Below are 18,016 nucleotides of genomic sequence, written 5' to 3'. Positions count from 1 at the left end.
GCGTCCTTACAAGCTTGGACCTGAAGAGTTGAAGGAGCTGAAGAAACAACTCGATATTCAAGAGCGTATGGGTCTCATCCGACCTAGTTCTTCTCCATGGGGTTGTGGAGTTCTTTTTGTGAAGAAGAAGGATGGAACGGACCGACTTTGTGTCGACTACCGTCCATTGATCAAGAAGATCATAAAGAACAAGTACCCACTTCCCAACATCAACGAGCTATTTGAACAACTCAAAGGTGCTCAAGTATTCTCCAAGCTTGATCTCCATATGGGCTATCATCAGATTCACATTCGTGAGCAAGATATCCCTAAGACAGCGTTCAAAACAAGCTATGGTTCATATGAATACACTGTCATGTCTTTCGGCCTTGTCAATGCTCCGCCGACATTCTCTCACATGATGAATTTCATCTTCAACGCCTACACAAATGACATCGTCTTGGTATACCTCGATGACATTTTGGTCTTTTCCAAGAACAAGGAAGATCATGCCAAGCACTTGCGTTTGGTGCTGGATAAGCTCAGAGAACATCAGTTGTATGCCAAGTTTTCAAAGTGCGAGTTTTGGCTCGATGAGGTTCTCTACCTTGGGCATATCATCTCTGCCAAGGGCATAGCGGTGAATCATGAGAAGGTGTCTGCAATTGTGAATTGGGAACCACCTCAGAACGTGAAGCAACTCCGCAGTTTCCTTGGGCTCGCAAGCTATTATCGAAGGTTCGTTGAGAACTTCTCTAAGATCGTGAAGCCTCTTTCAAACCTTCTCCAGAAGCACGTCAAGTACGTCTGTTCTCCTGAATGTGACATCGCTTTCAACACCCTGAAAGATAAATTAGTCACTGCTCCAGTTCTGACTCCTCCTGATGAATCCAAACCGTCCGAGGTCTTCTGTGATGCTTCCCTTCAAGGTCTTGGTGCAGTGTTGATGCAAGAGAATAAAGTTGTGGCTTATACCTCTCGCCAGTTGAAGCCCAACGAGAAGAACTACCCCACTCATGACCTTGAGTTGGCGGCATTTGTGCATGCTCTTTTAACTTGGAGACATCTCTTACTGGGAAGAAAAGTGGACATCTTCATTGATCATAAGAGTCTCAAGTACATCTTCACTCAGCCAAACCTCAACCTCAGGCAGACTCGTTGGGTCGAAATGATTCAAGAGTATAATCCGAGTATCGAATATACTCCAGGCAAAGCCAATGTAATTCTGACGCATTGAGCAGGAAGGCTTACTGCAATAGTTTGATTCTCAAGCCTTACCAACCCGAGCTTTGTGAAGCTTTCCGCAAACTCAATCTGCAAGTTATTCCTCAAGAATTTCTCGCAAACCTCCAAGTCTCTCCTACTTTGGAAGATCAGATTCGCGAGGCTCAACTTCTTGATGCTATGGTGAAGAAGGTGAAGATTGCGATTGCCAAGAGTCAACCCAAGTACAAGTTCTATCGCCTTGATGACAAGGATACTCTATTATTCAAGGATCGCATTGTTGTGCCTAAAGGTGACCTTCGTAAAGTCATTATGAATGAAACTCACAATTCACTCCTCTCTATCCACCCTGGAAGTACAAAGATGTACCATGACCTCAAGCAGTCGTATTGGTGGACTCGAATGAAGCACGAGATTGCTCAGTTCGTGAATGAATGTGATGTCTGCAGAAGAGTGAAAGCAGAACACCAACGACCAGCTGGTCTCCTCCAACCTCTTGCCATTCCAGAATGGAAGTTTGACCACATTGAGATGGACTTCGTGACTGGATTTCCAAAGTCCAAGCGTGGCAATGGTGCTATCTTCGTTGTCATCGAAAAACTCACTAAAGTGGCTCATTTCCTTCCTATCAAAGAATCTATCACAACAGCTCAATTGGCAGAGCTATATACCTCCTGGATTGTCTCTCTGCACGGCATTCCGCAGTTGATATCTTCAGATCGTGGAAGCATCTTCACTTCTAAGTTTTGGGATTCTTTTCAGAAGGCCATGGGCACCAACATTCACTTCAGCACAACTTTTCATCCTCAAACTAGTGGCCAAGTTGAGCGAGTTAATTAGATTCTTGAAGATATGCTCAGGGCATGTGTCATCTCCTTCGGTATGAAGTGGAAAGATTGTCTTCCATATGCCGAGTTCTCCTACAACAATAGCTTCCAAGCGAGTTCGGGCAAGGCCCCATTTGAAATTCTCTATGGGAGGAAGTGCCATACCCCTCTTAACTGGTCAGAGACTGGTGAACGTCAACTTCTTGGCAATGACTTGATCACAGAGATAGAAGAGATGTGCAAAGTCATCCGTGATAATCTCAAAGCCGCACAATCGCGCCAGAAGAGTTACTATGATAGCAAGCATCGTGACTTGGCTTTCGAGATCGGAGACCATGTCTACCTCCACGTCTCTCCAATGAAAGGTACTCGTCGCTTCGGTATCAAAGGGAACCTTGCCCCTAGATATGTGGGTCCTTTCAAGATCTTAAGCAAGAGAGGCGATCTCGCCTATCAACTTGAGCTTACCTCCAACTTTGCAAACGTGCACGACGTGTTTCATGTCTCTCAGCTCCGCAAGTGTTTCAAGACTCCTGACCGCACCGTCAACTTCGAAGACATTGATCTCCAAGAAGACCTGTCTTATCGTGAGCACCCCGTTGCTATTCTTGAAGAAACTGAGCACAAGACTCGCAACAAGTCTATCAAATTCCTCAAAGTCAATTGGTCACATCATTTCGACCGTGAAGCCACCTGGGAATGCGAGGATCACCTCCGTTCTGAGTACCCGGAGGTTTTCCAGTCCTAGATCTCGGGACGAGATCCTTTCGTAGTGGTGGAGTGTTGTAACACCCCGGATGTAACCTACCTTAATTGTATTCCAACTCTTGCCTTTTCTGGCACTAAGTTATTTTATTTCCTCGTTGTTGAATTTTTGTCTCCGTGTGTTTTGTCTTTGTCATGCATCTCATATCATGTCATCATGTGCATTGCATTTGCATACGTGTTCGTCTCATGCATTTGAGCATTTTCTCCGTTGTCCGTTTTGCATTCCGGCGCTCCTATGTCCTCCGGTGTCCCTTTTTACCTCTTTTCGTGTGTGGGCGTTAAACATTTCCGGATTGGACCGAGACTTGCCATGCGGCCTTGGTTTACTACCGGTAGACCGCCTGTCAAGTTTCGTGCCATTTGGACTTCGTTTGATACTCCAACGGTTAACCGAGGGACCGAAAAGGTCTCGTGTGTGTTGCAGCCCTACACCATTCCAAAGTGGCCCAAAACCCACCTAAACCCCTTCCAGCATCTAGATCGTTCGATCACGATCGCGTGGCCGCAAACCGCACCTCATTTGGAGCTTCCTAGCTCCTCCTACCTCTATAAATAGACCACCCCCAAAATTTTCGGGCAAACCTTAGACCCCTCCCTCTCCATGCGCCGCCGGAAAAATTCTCGTCCGGTCGGACACGTCCGTATCCACCGCCGCCGCCACTTGTCGCTGCCCTATTCGCCGCCGCCCGGTCCCCAGATCGCCGCGCCGCCAGGGCCCGGGAAGCCCATCGCCGGCCCCCGAGGCCCATCCGGGTCGCGCCCCGCCGCCTCTTCATCGCCCACGCCCCGCTGTCTCCTTCCGCCGTCTCCGCCGCCAAGGTCATCGCCGGCCGCCGCCGACTCGCTGCCTCGTCGCCGACAAGCTCCGGGAGGCGCGCCGCCGCCTCGGCTCGCTGCTCCGGCGCCGCCTCCGACCGCATCTCGCCGCCTCCGCCGTCTTCCTCTCCGGCCGGCGAGCCGCCCCGACAAGTCCCCACCATCTCCGGTGAACAGGACTCGGATCCGGCGAACCTCGGGCCGCGTGCAAGACCGGATCCAGATCTGGACTCGTTTGGGGTTGACTTTTTCGTCCCTAAACCCTAGCTTTTTTTGCAATCGTTGACATGCCATAACTTCCTCATCGTAGCTCCGATTCGTGTGTGTAGCATATCAAAATGTTCGTCTCGATGATTACATCATTTCATCTCATTGCATCATTTTCATTTGAGCTCATCTTGATGCCCGAAATACTGTTGGAAGAGGGCTATGTGATGATAGTTTCAGATCTATTTTAGCAAATGCACTTTTGTCATTTTTGCCATCATTAATGTGTGCATGATGTGATCCTGAGCTCTACATGTGTTTTGATGTATGCCATGCCATCTTTACAGGGGTGTATGCCATGTATTTTGGTGATCCTTGTGGTGACTAGCACAAGCATGCAAAGTAGCTTACTCAATGATGCTAATTTCAGGGACTTAGAATTTCACTAAGTCCTTGCCCTGTCCTTATTTTTATGCCATATGTTCATGTTGTTTCCTAGCAATCCGTGCCTCTTTTGAGCATGATCAGTAAGGATGTTTCGTAGATAATGTTGTGCTCTATCCATCCATGTCTTTGTTTGCAATTATGGAGCACCCTAACTTGAGTCAATCGAGCTCTACTTTTGCTATAAAATGTTCCTGGCAGATTGTTAACATGTTTTGCAATTTTTCCAAGCTGGTTGTTGTTGATCCGTGCATGCTATGTTGTTGTTCTTGCCATGTTTAGCTTCTATGCCATGTCTACTTGATGGGTGTATGCTTAGATTATCATGCAATGCCTCGTAGTGAGTGCATCGAGCTCGTTAACATGTCTACTTGTTAACTGTTTTGCCATGCTCCAGTTTTTCACAAAGTCTGAATCTGTTTATGTTTTTGCTATGTTCACATGCTTGCAATTGTATTTTCTGATCCCTTTTGGCTCATGGTCACTAAGGGACTTTTGTTGTGTGCTTTGAGTAGCTTTATGCCATGCCTTGCTTTGCCATGATATGTTCCTGTAGCATGTAGTTATCGTGCTCTAACATTGCTTCCTGATGATAAATTCCTGACATGCTCTCAATTTCACTTTTGCCATGCTTGTTTGAACCTGTTAGTGAGTGATTTAGCCGTAGTTCAGTGTTCATATTTTTTCAAGCATCATGAGTGGACCCCTGCCATGTATTTTGTTGCCATGTTTGAGTGCAGTAGCTTATTTATCTTGATGCATTTAGATGGTCTCGTGCTGATTATCGCAGACCGGTGCCATATTTGTTTTGCTTGCCATTTTCAAACCGTGCATACGATTCCGGTGATCTTTATATCGATTTCAACCAAAATCAATTCCTATTTCAAGTGGCACTCTTGGATTTCAAAGTTGAGGCCAGGTTCAACCATTCCTTTCCAAATCATGCATATGCATCGCATATCGCATCCCGCATATCATACCATGTTTGCATCATGTTGCTTGAGCATTGCACGTGGTTGATTGTGTTCCTTTTGCTTGTTGTTCTTGATTGGGTAGAGCTGGGAGACGAGTACGTGATCGAGGAGCCCGTTGAGTACGTTTACGAGGATCAAGTGAACTTTGAGAACTTTGCGTGCAAGATGACCATACCCTCGAAATCACTTCGATCTTTGCTTGCTAGATGCTCGCTCTTTTGCTATGCCTATGCTACGATACCTACCACTTGCTTATCATGCCTCCCAAATTGCCATGTCAAACCTCTAACCCACCTTGTCCTAGCAAACCATTGTTTGGCTATGTTACCGCTTTGCTCAACCCCTCTTATAGCGTTGCTAGTTGCAGGTGAAGATTGGAGATCGTTCGTTGCTAGAACAAGTTTATTTTTGGGATATCATAATATTATCTTGTTTATCTTAATGCACCTATATACTTGGTAAAGGGTGGAAGGTTCGGCCTTATGCCTGGTGTTTTGTTCCACTCTTGCCGCCCTAGTTTCTGTCATATCGGTGTTATGTTCCCGAATTTTGCGTCCCTTACACGGTTGGGTTATAATGGGAACCCCTTGACACTTCGCCTTGAATAAAACTCCTCCATCAATGCGCAACCTTGGTTTTACCATTTGCCACCTGCCTCTTTTTCCCTTGGGTTTCCTGAGCCCAAGGGTCATCTTTATTAAACCCCCCTGGGCCAGTGCTCCTCTGTGTGTTGGTCCGGCTTAGCTGCCTGCGGGGCCACCTCGGGGAAACTTGAGGGTTGGTTTTACTCGTAGCTAGTCTCATCTGAGTGTGCCCTGAGAACGAGATATGTGCAGCTCCTATCGGGATTTTTCGGCACATTCGGGCGGTGTTGCTGGACTTGTTTTACCATTGTCGAGGATGTCTTGTAACCGGGATGCCGAGTCTGATCGGATTGTCTTGGGAGAAGGATTATCCTTCGTTGACCGTGAGAGCTTGTGATGGGCTAAGTTGGGACTCCCCTGTAGGGATTTGAACTTTCGAATGCCGTGCCCGCGGTTATGGGCAGATGTGAATTTGTTAATGTCCGGTTGTAGATAACATGAAACTTAACTTAATTAAAATGCACCAACCGCGTGGGTAACCGTGATGGTCTCTTCTCGGTGGAGTCCGAGAAGTGAACACGGTGTTGGAGTAATGTTTGACGTAGGTTGTTCTAGGATCACTTCTTGATCATAGTTGTTCGACCGTGCTTGTGCCTTCTCTTCTCGCTCTCATTTGCGTATGTTAGCTACCATATATGCTAGTCGCTTGCTGCAGCTCCACATCATACCTTTACCTTACCTATAAGCTTAAATAGTCTTGATCGCGAGGGTGCGAGATTTCTGAGTCCCCGTGACTCACAGTTTACTTCCAAAATCAGATGCAGGGACCGATGATACCGTTCCAGATGATATGACCAAGCTCAAGTGGGAGTTCGATGAAGAGTCTCGTCGTTACTACGTGTCTTTCCCGGATGATCAGTAGTGGTGCCCAGTTGGGGTGATCGGGGACTATCTTGCTTTTGGGGTTTATCTTCATTTTGGTTCCATAGTCGGACCTTGAGTGTATTTGGATGATTGTAATGTTATTTATGTATTTGTGTGACGTGGCGAGTGTAAGCCAACTATGTATCCTTTCCCCTTTATTTATTTATTTATTTATTTACATGGGATGTTGTGAAGATTACCTCACTTGCGACATTGCTTTCAATGCGGTTATGCCCCTAAGTCGTGCTTCGACACGTGGGAGATATAGCCGCATCGAGGGCGTTACAGTTGCTTAACATAAACTTCCTCCTCTATTTCACCATTCAGAAAAGCACTTTTAATGTCCATTTGGTATAAGGTGATGTCATGATGATTAGCATAGGCAAGTAAGATGCGAATGGACTCAAGTCTAGCAACGGGGGCATATGTCTCACCATAGTCCATACCTTCGACTTGAGTGTAGCCTTGGGCGACTAGGCGTGCTTTGTTGCGGAGAACTTGACCATCTTCATCTTGCTTGTTGCGAAACACCCATTTGGTACCAATGATGTTGTGGTTGTTGTCGGGATTTTCAACCAATGTCCACACTTGATTTCTCTCAAAGCTGTGTAGCTATTCATGCATAGCGTTTATCCAATCTAGATCTTCCAATGCTTCTTCAACCTTCATAGGTTCAATGTGAGAGATGAATGAGTAATGTTCACAAAAGTTAGCTAAACGAGTTTTTGAGCAAGTGATTCTCCCGGTTTGGATATCATTGTAGATTTGCTCGACGGGATGATCTTTAGCAATTCTTGCTCGAACTTGTGAAAGCTTTTGCTTGGATCTTGGTTGAACATCTTCTTCATCTTGTTCTTCTTCTTGGCCTTCTTCATCGTTGACATTGTCATTCTCTTGTCGTGGTGGAGAAGGAGGTTGTTGGCGTTCCTCTTGATGCACTTCCTCGTTTTCTTCATCTTGATGTGTCCCATTTGTGGATGCTTCCGTATCAACTCTTGGTTCACCTTGTCGTGATGTAGAAGCTTCCACTTGGACGGACGAGGTACTCTCCTTCACCTCCATTGGACGAATCTTGCAAATAGACAAGTCTTGGATTGCTTCCGAAGGGTCTTTGTCTCCTACATCAATTGGCAATTTCTCTACTTGCAAGCCGTTAGATTCATCAAACTTCACATCTACCATCTCTTCAACCTTTCGGGTGAAATTATTGTAGACACGGTATGTGTGAGAGTTTGAGCCATAACCAAGTAGAAACCCTTCATGAGACTTAGGAGCAAATTTAGAATGACGATGCTTATCAAGAATGTAGCACTTTGAGCCGAATACTCGAAAGTATCCAACTTGTGGTTTGTTACCAGTGAGGAGCTCGTATGCCGTCTTGCCGAGTAGCTTGTGAAGATACAAGCGATTTGTTGCATGACAAGCTATCTCAACCGCTTCTGCCCAAAAGTGTTTTGGCGTCTTGTACTCATCAAGTATCGTTCTTGCCATCTCAATAAGAGTCCGGTTCTTCCTCTCAACGACTCCATTTTGTTGAGGTGTGTGCGTAGCCGAGAACTCATGTGAAATCCCTTCTTCGTTAAGAAAGGTATCCACATTTGCGTTCTTGAACTCCGTTCCATTGTCGCTTCGAACCTTCTTGATCTTCACGTCCAATTGATTTTGGGCCTTCCTAGCAAAGTTTTTGAAGATCTTTTGGACCTGCGATTTGTCATCAAGAAAGAACACCCACGTAAATCTTGAAAAATCATCAACTATGACTATTCCAAATGAGTTAACACCGAGACTCTTGTAGGCATTTGGACCAAAGAGATCCATGTGAAGTAGCTCGAGTGGTCTTCTCGTGGTCATGATGTTCTTTGCGCGATGACTTCCTCCAACTTGTTTCCCTGCCTGACAAGCACTACAAAGTCTATCCTTGTCAAATATAACATCTTTTACTCCAAGGATATGATCACCTTTAATAAGCTTGTCAAGGTTTCGCATACCAACATGACCTAATAGTCTATGCCATGACCAACCTTTAGAAGATTTAGCAATTAAGCAAGTTCTAGGTTGAGCCTTTTTAGTGAAATCAACAATGTAAATATCACCTCTACGTATGCTGGTAAACACCATTTTGCGATTGTCTCTATGAAACACTTGGCAATCTACTTTAGTGAATAGAACATTGAAACCGAAATCAGCAAGTCTAGATACTGAAAGTAAGTTGTACCCAAGAGATTCAACGAGCAAGACATTTTGTATGGATCTATCATGTGAGATGGCCACCTTACCGAGGCCAACCACCTTACCCTTTGAGTTATCACCAAAGGTGACATATTTTCGAGGACCGTCGTTTTCAGCAAGCTCACGGAACATATCTTTATCTCCGGTCATATGATCAGTACATCCACTATCGAGAACCCATTCCTTTCCTCCGGCCATGTAGCCGTGAAGATTTGCCATAAGACCAAAGTGTCTCATCGCATCATCAAGGTCATAGTCACTATCATCATCATCCTCATCAGAGTATCCATGTTCAACATCATCTTGTGATTGATCAATTCCTAGAGAGGGTAATTCATTAGATAAATGATCATTTCTATAGTTATCTTTATGAATTCTAATAGCTCTGGAAATGATATTGCTAATGATTCCAACATCTCCTTTGGCACTTGTAATATTAGTAAGCTCAAATAAGCAGTCACCAAAATTGGGATCATTGGAATTCATCTTAATCAAGGCAATGGATTTACGGAGAATTTCATCTAGATCTTTCAAGGAGTAATTTGGAAAGAGTTCCTCAAGAAATTTCCATATGGTGTAGGTACACTTAAGAGTAGGCAAACATCCAATAAATTTTCTAGGCAAGCCTCTAGTGATAAGATTAACAGTTCTAAGATTGCGAATCATGTCAATTGACTCATCAAGGGTAGGATGCATGAGATCAACATGAGGTGCACAAGGGCTAGCAATATACTTGCTCAAATGATATTCATTGAAAATCTCAAGCATTTCATTTTTCCACTCATGAAAATATTCTCCATCAAGAATAGGCACTCTACGTCTAAGACTCCCCAAAGTAGACTCATCCATCTTCCTCCAATGGTGTTTAAACCAAAGCAATGGAGACCAATGCTTTGATACCAATTGGAAGGATCAAGAAGAGGTGTCTAGAGGAGGGGGGGGGGGTGATTAGACACTAAGTGCTAAAAGTTGCAATTTTTAAATTCTTTAGGTTGAAGTGGAGTTTAGGCACAAGTTTAACAAACACAATACATATCAAGCAAGCATGCAAAGAGTATATGAGCAGCGGAAAGTAAAGCATGCAACTTGCAAGAATGTAAAGAGAAGGGTTTGGAAGATTCAAACGCAATTGGAGACACGGATGTTTTTGTCGTGGTTCCGATAGGTGGTGCTATTGTACATCCACGTTGATGGAGACTTCAACCCATGAAGGGTAACGGTTGCGCGAGTCCACGGAGGGCTCCACCCACAAAGGGTCCACGAAGAAGCAACCTTGTCTATCCCACCATGGCCATCTCCCACGAAGGACTTGCCTCACTAGAGGTAGATCTTCACAAAGTAGGCGATCCCCTTGCCCTTACAAACTCCTTGGTTCAACTCCACAATCTTGTCGGAGGCTCCCAAGTGACACCTAGCCAATCTAGGAGACACCACTCTCCAAGAAGTAACAAATGGTGTGTTGATGATGAACTCCTTGCTCTTGTGCTTCAAATGATAGTCTTCCCAACACTCAACTCTCTCTCTCTCATAGGATGGATTTGGTAGAAAGAAGATTTGAGTGGAAAGCAACTTGGGGAAGGCTAGAGATCAAGATTTATGTGGTTGGAATGGAATATCTTGACCTCAACACAAGTGTAGGTGGTTCTCTCTCAGAAAATGTGTATTGGAAGTGTAGGCATGTTCTGATGGCTCTCTCCACGAATGAAGAGGAGGTGGAGGGGTATATATAGCCTCCACACAAAAACTAACCATTACACATAACTTTCCAAACTCGGTGGGACCGAATGGTTAAACTCGGTCGGACCGATTCAGCAAAGCTAGTGACCGTTAGGGTTTTCGGTGGGACCGACATGCAACTCGGTAGTACCGATATGATTAGGGTTAGGGCATAACGTAATCTCGGTGAGACCGATTACACAAACTTGGTGAGACCGATTTTAGTAATTAGTTAACCAGAGAGTTGGTCAGGTAAACTCGGTGGGACCGATCGCTCATTTTGGTGAGACCGAAACGTTATGAAGGGAAAACAGAGAGTTTACATTGCAATATCGGTGGGACCGATTGCTCATCTCGGTGAGTCCAAAATGTTACGAAGGGAAACCGAGAGATTACAATCCCATCTCGGTGAGACCGAGATCCCTATCGGTGAGAGCAATTTGCCTAGGGTTTGTGGCAGTGGCTATGACATTTGAAACTCGGTGGCACCGGATAGAAAGAATCGGTGGGTCCAAGTTTGAATTTTGGTTTAGGTCATATGTGGATGTGAGAAAGTATTTGAGGGCTTTGGAGCATATCACTAAGCATTCTGAGCAAGAACCTCATTAAGCAACACCTCATCCCTCCTTGATAGTATTGGCTTTTCCTATAGACTCAATGTGATCTTGGATCACTAAAATGGAAAATGTAGAGTCTTAAGCTTTGAGCTTGAGCCAATCCTTTGTCCTTAGCATCTTGAAGGGGTTTCACATCCTCTAGTCCATGCCACTTCACTGTTGAACTTATCTGAAACATACTAGATAAAAATGTTAGTCCAACAAGAGATATGTTGACATTAATTACCAAAACCACCTAGGGAGCACTTGTGCTTTCAGCGAGGCGGGCGACGGAGGAGGAGCGCGCGTGGATGTCCCTCTTGTTCTCATGCTCATACAAGTGGGGAAAGAACCTCCCTTATAAAGAGGTCCAACTCCCTCTAAACTAGCAATGTGGGACTAAACTTTAGTTCCACCTCTTGCCTTGCACGAATGGGCTGCGTGGGCCTCTAGGATTTTTTAGGAATTTCTGAAACTGCTATTGGGCTTGGCCCAAAATAGACAAAATTCCAGCAGTATATAGGCATCACGTCCGAGACAAGTAGACCGACTCCTACCTGCATCTACTACTATTACTCGACACATCGATCGCTATCCAACATGCATATAGAGTATTAAGTTCATCAAGAATAGAGTAACGCTTTAAGCAAGATGACATGATGTAGACAAAGTAAATCCAATTTATAGGAATAAACCCCATCGTTTTATCCTTAATGGCAACGATAAAAATACGTGTCATGTCCCTTTCTGTCACTGGGATTGGGCACCACAAGATCGAACCCATCACAAAGCACCTCTCTTGTTGCAAAATAAATCAATCTAGTTGGCCAAACCAAACGGATAGATCATAGAGAAATACAAAGCTATACCAATCATGCATAAAAGAGTCCAAAGAAGACTCAGATAATATTCATGCATAATCTGATCATAAACCCACAATTCATCGGATCCCAACAAACACACCGCAAAAAGAATTACATCGAATAGATCTCCAAGAACATCGAGGAGAACATTGTACTGAAGATCAAAGAGAGACGAGAATACATCTAGCTACTAGCTATGGACCCCTAGGTCTGTGGTAAACTACTCACACATCATCAGAGGGGCAACAAGGTTGAAGTCAAAGCCCTCCGTGATCGATTCCCCCTCCGGCAGAGTGCCGGAAAAGGCCTCCAGATGGGATCTCGCGAGAACGAAGCTTGCGGCGGTGGAAAAAATGTTTTGGGTGGCTCTTTGTTGCTCTCCCGATTTTAGAGAATTTATAGAGGCGGAATTAGGTCAAACGGGGCAACGAGAGGCCACGAGGCACCAGGGTGCGCCTACCCCCTGGGCGTGTCTTGGTGGCTCGTGGCCACCTCCTTCGCCTGCTGACTTCCTCCCGAAGCTTCTAGTGTCTCTTATGTCCAGAAAAAACCCAGGAACAATATGAAGATGCATAACGGGTTGTGACTAACGATCGTTACCGACTTCGGGAGTGCAGTGGAAGTAGACGAGTCGGTATAGATCGTACTTGGAGTCCCTCAGATGTCGATGGCGATCCTGTGAACCGTACTCGAATGATCCCTCGAATAGAAGACCGAAAGCATGCCCTCTCTACTTGGTTGCAAGCGTACGGTCTTCACGATCCGGCAGTGCTTCACCGTTCATAGCTAGTCATCACTGGAAAATTAGAGAGAGGAGTTTAGAACCACACTAAGCTTCTAATTATGAGGATTAGAGGTGGCTAGGGGTCACTCTAATTAGTCAACTAGGAGCAACCAGAACATGCACTAGATCAACTTGAGGAGGCTCCAAAACTTGTGTCTCAATAGGGAGAAATCCTCTAGTATATATAGGTTGGAGGAGGAGGAGAGGGAAGCCACCAAGGAGGGAAAGTCCCTCCTTGGGGCACCAGCCAAGGGGAAGGAGTAGGACTCCTCCCCTAGTCCAATTCGACCCCACCCCTATATGGCAAGGGGGTGCCACTTCCTACTTGGGCCTTGTGGCCCAAGTTCCCTTCCACCTCTTGGCCTTTTTAGGCCCGTTGATATATAAATTAAATATAAAATGTTCTAAGTACTTTCAGATCATTATATATATATATATTTAACATCTCTGAAAACATTTTCCACCTATATATAATTTATCGGTAATACCCGGTATTACCCAATATTTACCGAAACCCTTCCGGTGACCCCGAAACACTTCCGGAACCTCTCGGAACCATTCCATATATTAATGAAAAAATTACACAAATGTATTCTCATTACTCCCATTCTACTAACACTCAGCAGATCATGATTACTTAAGCTTGTGACCCCGTTGGTTCGGTAAATCATAGACATGAACGAAACCCCTTCTTCAATGACCGATAGCGGAACCGTGGACATCCATACCGATCCCTATGATTACACGAATGATATTCGAGTGAACCTTTGGTTATCATGTGATGTTCCCTTTGCTTCGTGATACTTTACAAAACCCAGTGTGCATTGGCATCCTCCTGAGTCATCACCATGCCCACTATACCTTGCTGCAGTTACCGATTTTGTTCTTCTTTCTTGTTAATGTGTTTCGCCATCCCCGTGACATAGTCACCTGTGTCTATCCAGACGATGATGGATGCCATCAGACCGAGAGGGCTCTAAGAATATCTCTCCATTGTCGGAGGAGCAAATCCCACTCTCAAGTTGTTCGGTCACTTGTCAAACTTTCTAATGAGCTTGAAAGTTGTCGTTATGATCACCTTGTTACGGGTGATGTTTCAGCAACCCCAAATCCCACCGTATGGTATGAAGTAACCGAGACACTCTCATGGCCTGAGGAACTAATACACATGCTAACACTCTGTGGTATACTAATAAATGATTTCAGATGATATAATCACAAAGTATAACATACAAGTTTGGGTCGATTCAATATGATCGTTCTTCTAACGTCATACCCTCAATGTTGTTTTAGGACTATCGTTACGCTTAACGATATCCTAAGATCCGGAAAACATGATCATCAACAACACTTGAGCCAATCTTAGAGGCTGGACTGGGAACCTATATATTGTTTATTGTTTATCGTTCCACACATGCATATGAGTTTCCCACTAAATCGCATATTCCAGGATCATAGCAGTTATAGCATGAAATATAAACTCTTAACTATGAATGATGGAAATATAATAATACAATATTATTGCCTCTAGGGCATATTTCCAATAGTTAGTCCCAAAAAATGGTATATAATTGCATATAAAACATCCAAGATTGATAATATAATATATAACATGGAATAATAAAAAATTATAGATTCATTGGAGATGTATCAGTCTTCTCAAGACATTATAGATACTTTGTATAACGATTATACCTTTACCGGAAGAACTGTTCTTTTTATCCGCCAAATACTTCTTACACTTACGCTTCCAGTGTCCCTTCTATTTGCAGTAGAAATATGTCTCTTTAGAGGCTCCGCCCTTGTTATTCTTCTGAGACTCGGTCTTATTGGCTTCAGTAGATTTCTTCTTCTTGGACTTGCCCTTCTTCTTGAAATTGGTGGTCTTGTTGACCATCAACACTGTTTTATTCTTTTGCATTCTAGCTTCCGTAGTTTTGACCATAACAAACAACTCATTTGTGATTTTCTCCATCCCATTCATGTTGTAATTCATGATAAAGCCATCGTAAGATGGGGGGAGTGAAGCAAGTACAATATTTGTACCGAGTGTTGGTGGAATTCCGAATTCCAGTGAAGTTAGTCTATCAACATAGCCAGCAAGCTTTACTATATGATCACTCATTGAGGAACCCTCTTTCATCTTGCATTCAATCAAGGCTTTGGTTAATTCAAAATGTTGGGTCCTTGCCTGTTTTTTGTACAGAACTTCCAGTGACCCAATTATGAATTGAGTAGTGGATCGTTCAAAATGCTTCTTTAGTTCAGGGTCCGTGCAAGTTAACATGAGGCACTGGACTGAATCATAGTCATTGATACGTCTCCAATGTATCTATAATTTTTGATTGTTCCATGTTGTTATATTATCATTAATTCTTGGATGTTTTACGTTCATTTTATAGCAACTTTATATCATTTTTTGGGACTAACCTATTGACATAGTGCCTAGTGGCAGTTCCTGTTTTTTGCTTGTTTTTACTTCACAGAATATTAGTACTGTCGTGGAATTGTCACGGCAGATGTCCTAACGAAAGGACTTAGTCGTAGGGCCATCACAACTAGGAAGCTTAAAGGGGTTAATCGAGACAAATGACACGAGAGGTTTTATACTAGTTCGGCCCCTTACGATGAAGGTAAAAGCCTACGTCTAGTTGTGTTGGTATTGCTGGGGTTTCGATCACCAAGAGGCTTAACTCGCCGGCTTGGTTATCGATCTCTTGTTTCTTGCCTAAGCCGCCACCGGGTCGTCCCCTTATATACACGGGTTGACGCCTGGTGGCCTACAGAGTCCCGGCCGGCTCATAATCGTGTCCGGCTCGGTGACTTCCTTTACATACCTTTCTTTACAAGTCTTTCCTTACATACGGCGGTTTGTAATATTGGGCCTTAAGCCGCCTCTAGGCCCTTGGGCCTTCTATAAGATTTAATAAACTATCATCTTAATGTTTACTAGGCTTCTTGTGTAACCCGCCATTGGGGCTAACCCGGCCCCTCCTGGGCGGGTCATAACTGATAGCTATATCCCCAACATTAGGCCCCAGGTTGACTTTGAACTTTGTTCTTTGTCAGTCTTCAACACTTAGACAAAATCCATCTTCTTATCCTCGCAGAAGTTTTTGTAACCCGCCATGATGTCATCTCTTGAAAACGCAAAAAACTTTTATGACGTCATCTCCCAACGGATCTTCATCTTTAATGTCTTCTGAGAATCGAGGCGTCTGTGTAGTTGGATAACCATTATTCAGCTCCCCCTCGATTTTCGCGCCCGTCTGTTCATATTTTCCTTATAAATATACACGCTCCGGCCTTCCTCATTCTTCTCTCTCTCTCCGTCTTCTTCCTCTTGCAACCCTCCTACTGCTCGAGCCTCACCGCTATCGCGCTTCTCCTCCGTCTCCGTCAACCTTGGCCGCTGCATCAACCCGAATCGGTCCAGAGAACGGCGGCGACCTCCGTAGAAGATCCGTGGTTGTAAGTGTTCTCCTTTTCACTTCTCATATCCGCATTAGGGTTTCCAGATTTCTTCGTGTTCTTCATAGTTCTTCCACCGCAGGCCTCTTCTTGATCCAAAAAGATATATACGCTTGTGCGGTACTGTTTTTATGCCTACTCTTGATGCCCACAGATCCCTTTCTCTAGTTCAAAGATCTCATTAGAACTCACAGACTCATCTGCGCTAAACTTTTTAGGTCTAGAATTTTTACCATTTTGAATAGCCATTTGATCTGGAATAGTACCAAGCAGTTAGGAAACTTGTTTGTCTCAACACTTAGCTGAATTTGCTTTTCTCAAATATCTGTAGTCATGGCGGCTTACTGTGTCGGCTTAATTTTCCTTATATGACATTAGCCCTTAACTAAGCTGCCATTACTTCCCTGTATTATCATCATTTAACTGTTAATTTCACCATTGAATTGAACTGGCATGTTGCATTTCTCTCAGTTCATTTTTGAACATCATGCCATCCAAAGCGCCAACCATCTGCAACTGGGTTTCCTCAACCGTAACTGAGGAATGTTTGAAGGAGTTCTTCACCATAGGATATTTGCCAGGAAAAGACGTCATGTCTTACTGTGCCCCTAACCCGGATGAAGAACGGCCCAATCCAAGGGCTGGCGAAGTGATTGTTTTTACTGACCATATGAACCATGGCTTCTCACCGCCCGGCTCAAAGTTCTTCAGAGAGGTCCTCCACTTTTTCAAACTCCACCCTCAAGATATCGGGCCCAATTCCATTTCTAACATTTGTAACTTCCAAGTGCTCTGTGAAGTGTATCTTCAAGAAGAGCCGACCGTGGAGCTATTTAGAGAATATTTTTATCTGAACCGGCAGAACGAGTGCACAAACAGCCTTAGCTTGGAGCTTGGAGGCATCTCAATTCAGCGTCGGCAGGGCGCTGTCTTCCCCCTCATAGTCTTGCCGAGTCATCCAAAAGACTGGAATCAGACTTGGTTCTACTGTCAAGACATTTCACCGGGAAATGAGAAGTGTCGGTGTACTAGAGTAGGGGTACCCTTGTACCCCGAACTTGTGCACGGGCAGTCGCAGCGTCCCGCGGCAAGGCCTGCCAGTTCGCCACCAAAATTCCATGTGGTCCCTCTGAAGACCATTCAAGAACAAAGTACTCAAGACAAGACCCCGGCAAGAGGAGCTTGCCGGGAAGAAGGCAAGACCCTGGCAAGAGGAGCTTGCCGGGAAGGCCATCAGAAGCATCCCAAGACCCCGGCAAGAGGCGCTTGCCGGGAAGGCCGTCCGAGGCATTCCAAGGAACTTGCCGCGGTGCGCTACGCGCCCCGACAAGGCCCGGCGAGCGACAAGCTCCCGGAAGCGACAAGTCGACGGCCGCGGCAAGGCGCTTGCCGCGGCAAGCCCCCACTCCACGCCCGCGCTCCAGCACATCCACCCACGTGTCGCTCCGGGGCCCCTCCCGAGCGCACGTGGCAGGAGGCTGTGCAGCTAGGGGCGTGCGGTGGCACGCAGGCGCTGACAAGACAACCACCGTGGCGAGACGGTGGCGTCCCTAGCGGTCCCTTTCGGTGCTGTCTAGGGGACACAGACGGGCATTTAATGCCCTTGTCCC

Source organism: Triticum urartu, chromosome 4A (genome assembly GCF_056163025.1).
Source record: "Triticum urartu cultivar PI428250 chromosome 4A, HENAU_Tu73, whole genome shotgun sequence".
Classification (NCBI taxonomy): domain Eukaryota; kingdom Viridiplantae; phylum Streptophyta; class Magnoliopsida; order Poales; family Poaceae; genus Triticum; species Triticum urartu.
This window is presented reverse-complemented; position numbering follows the sequence as displayed.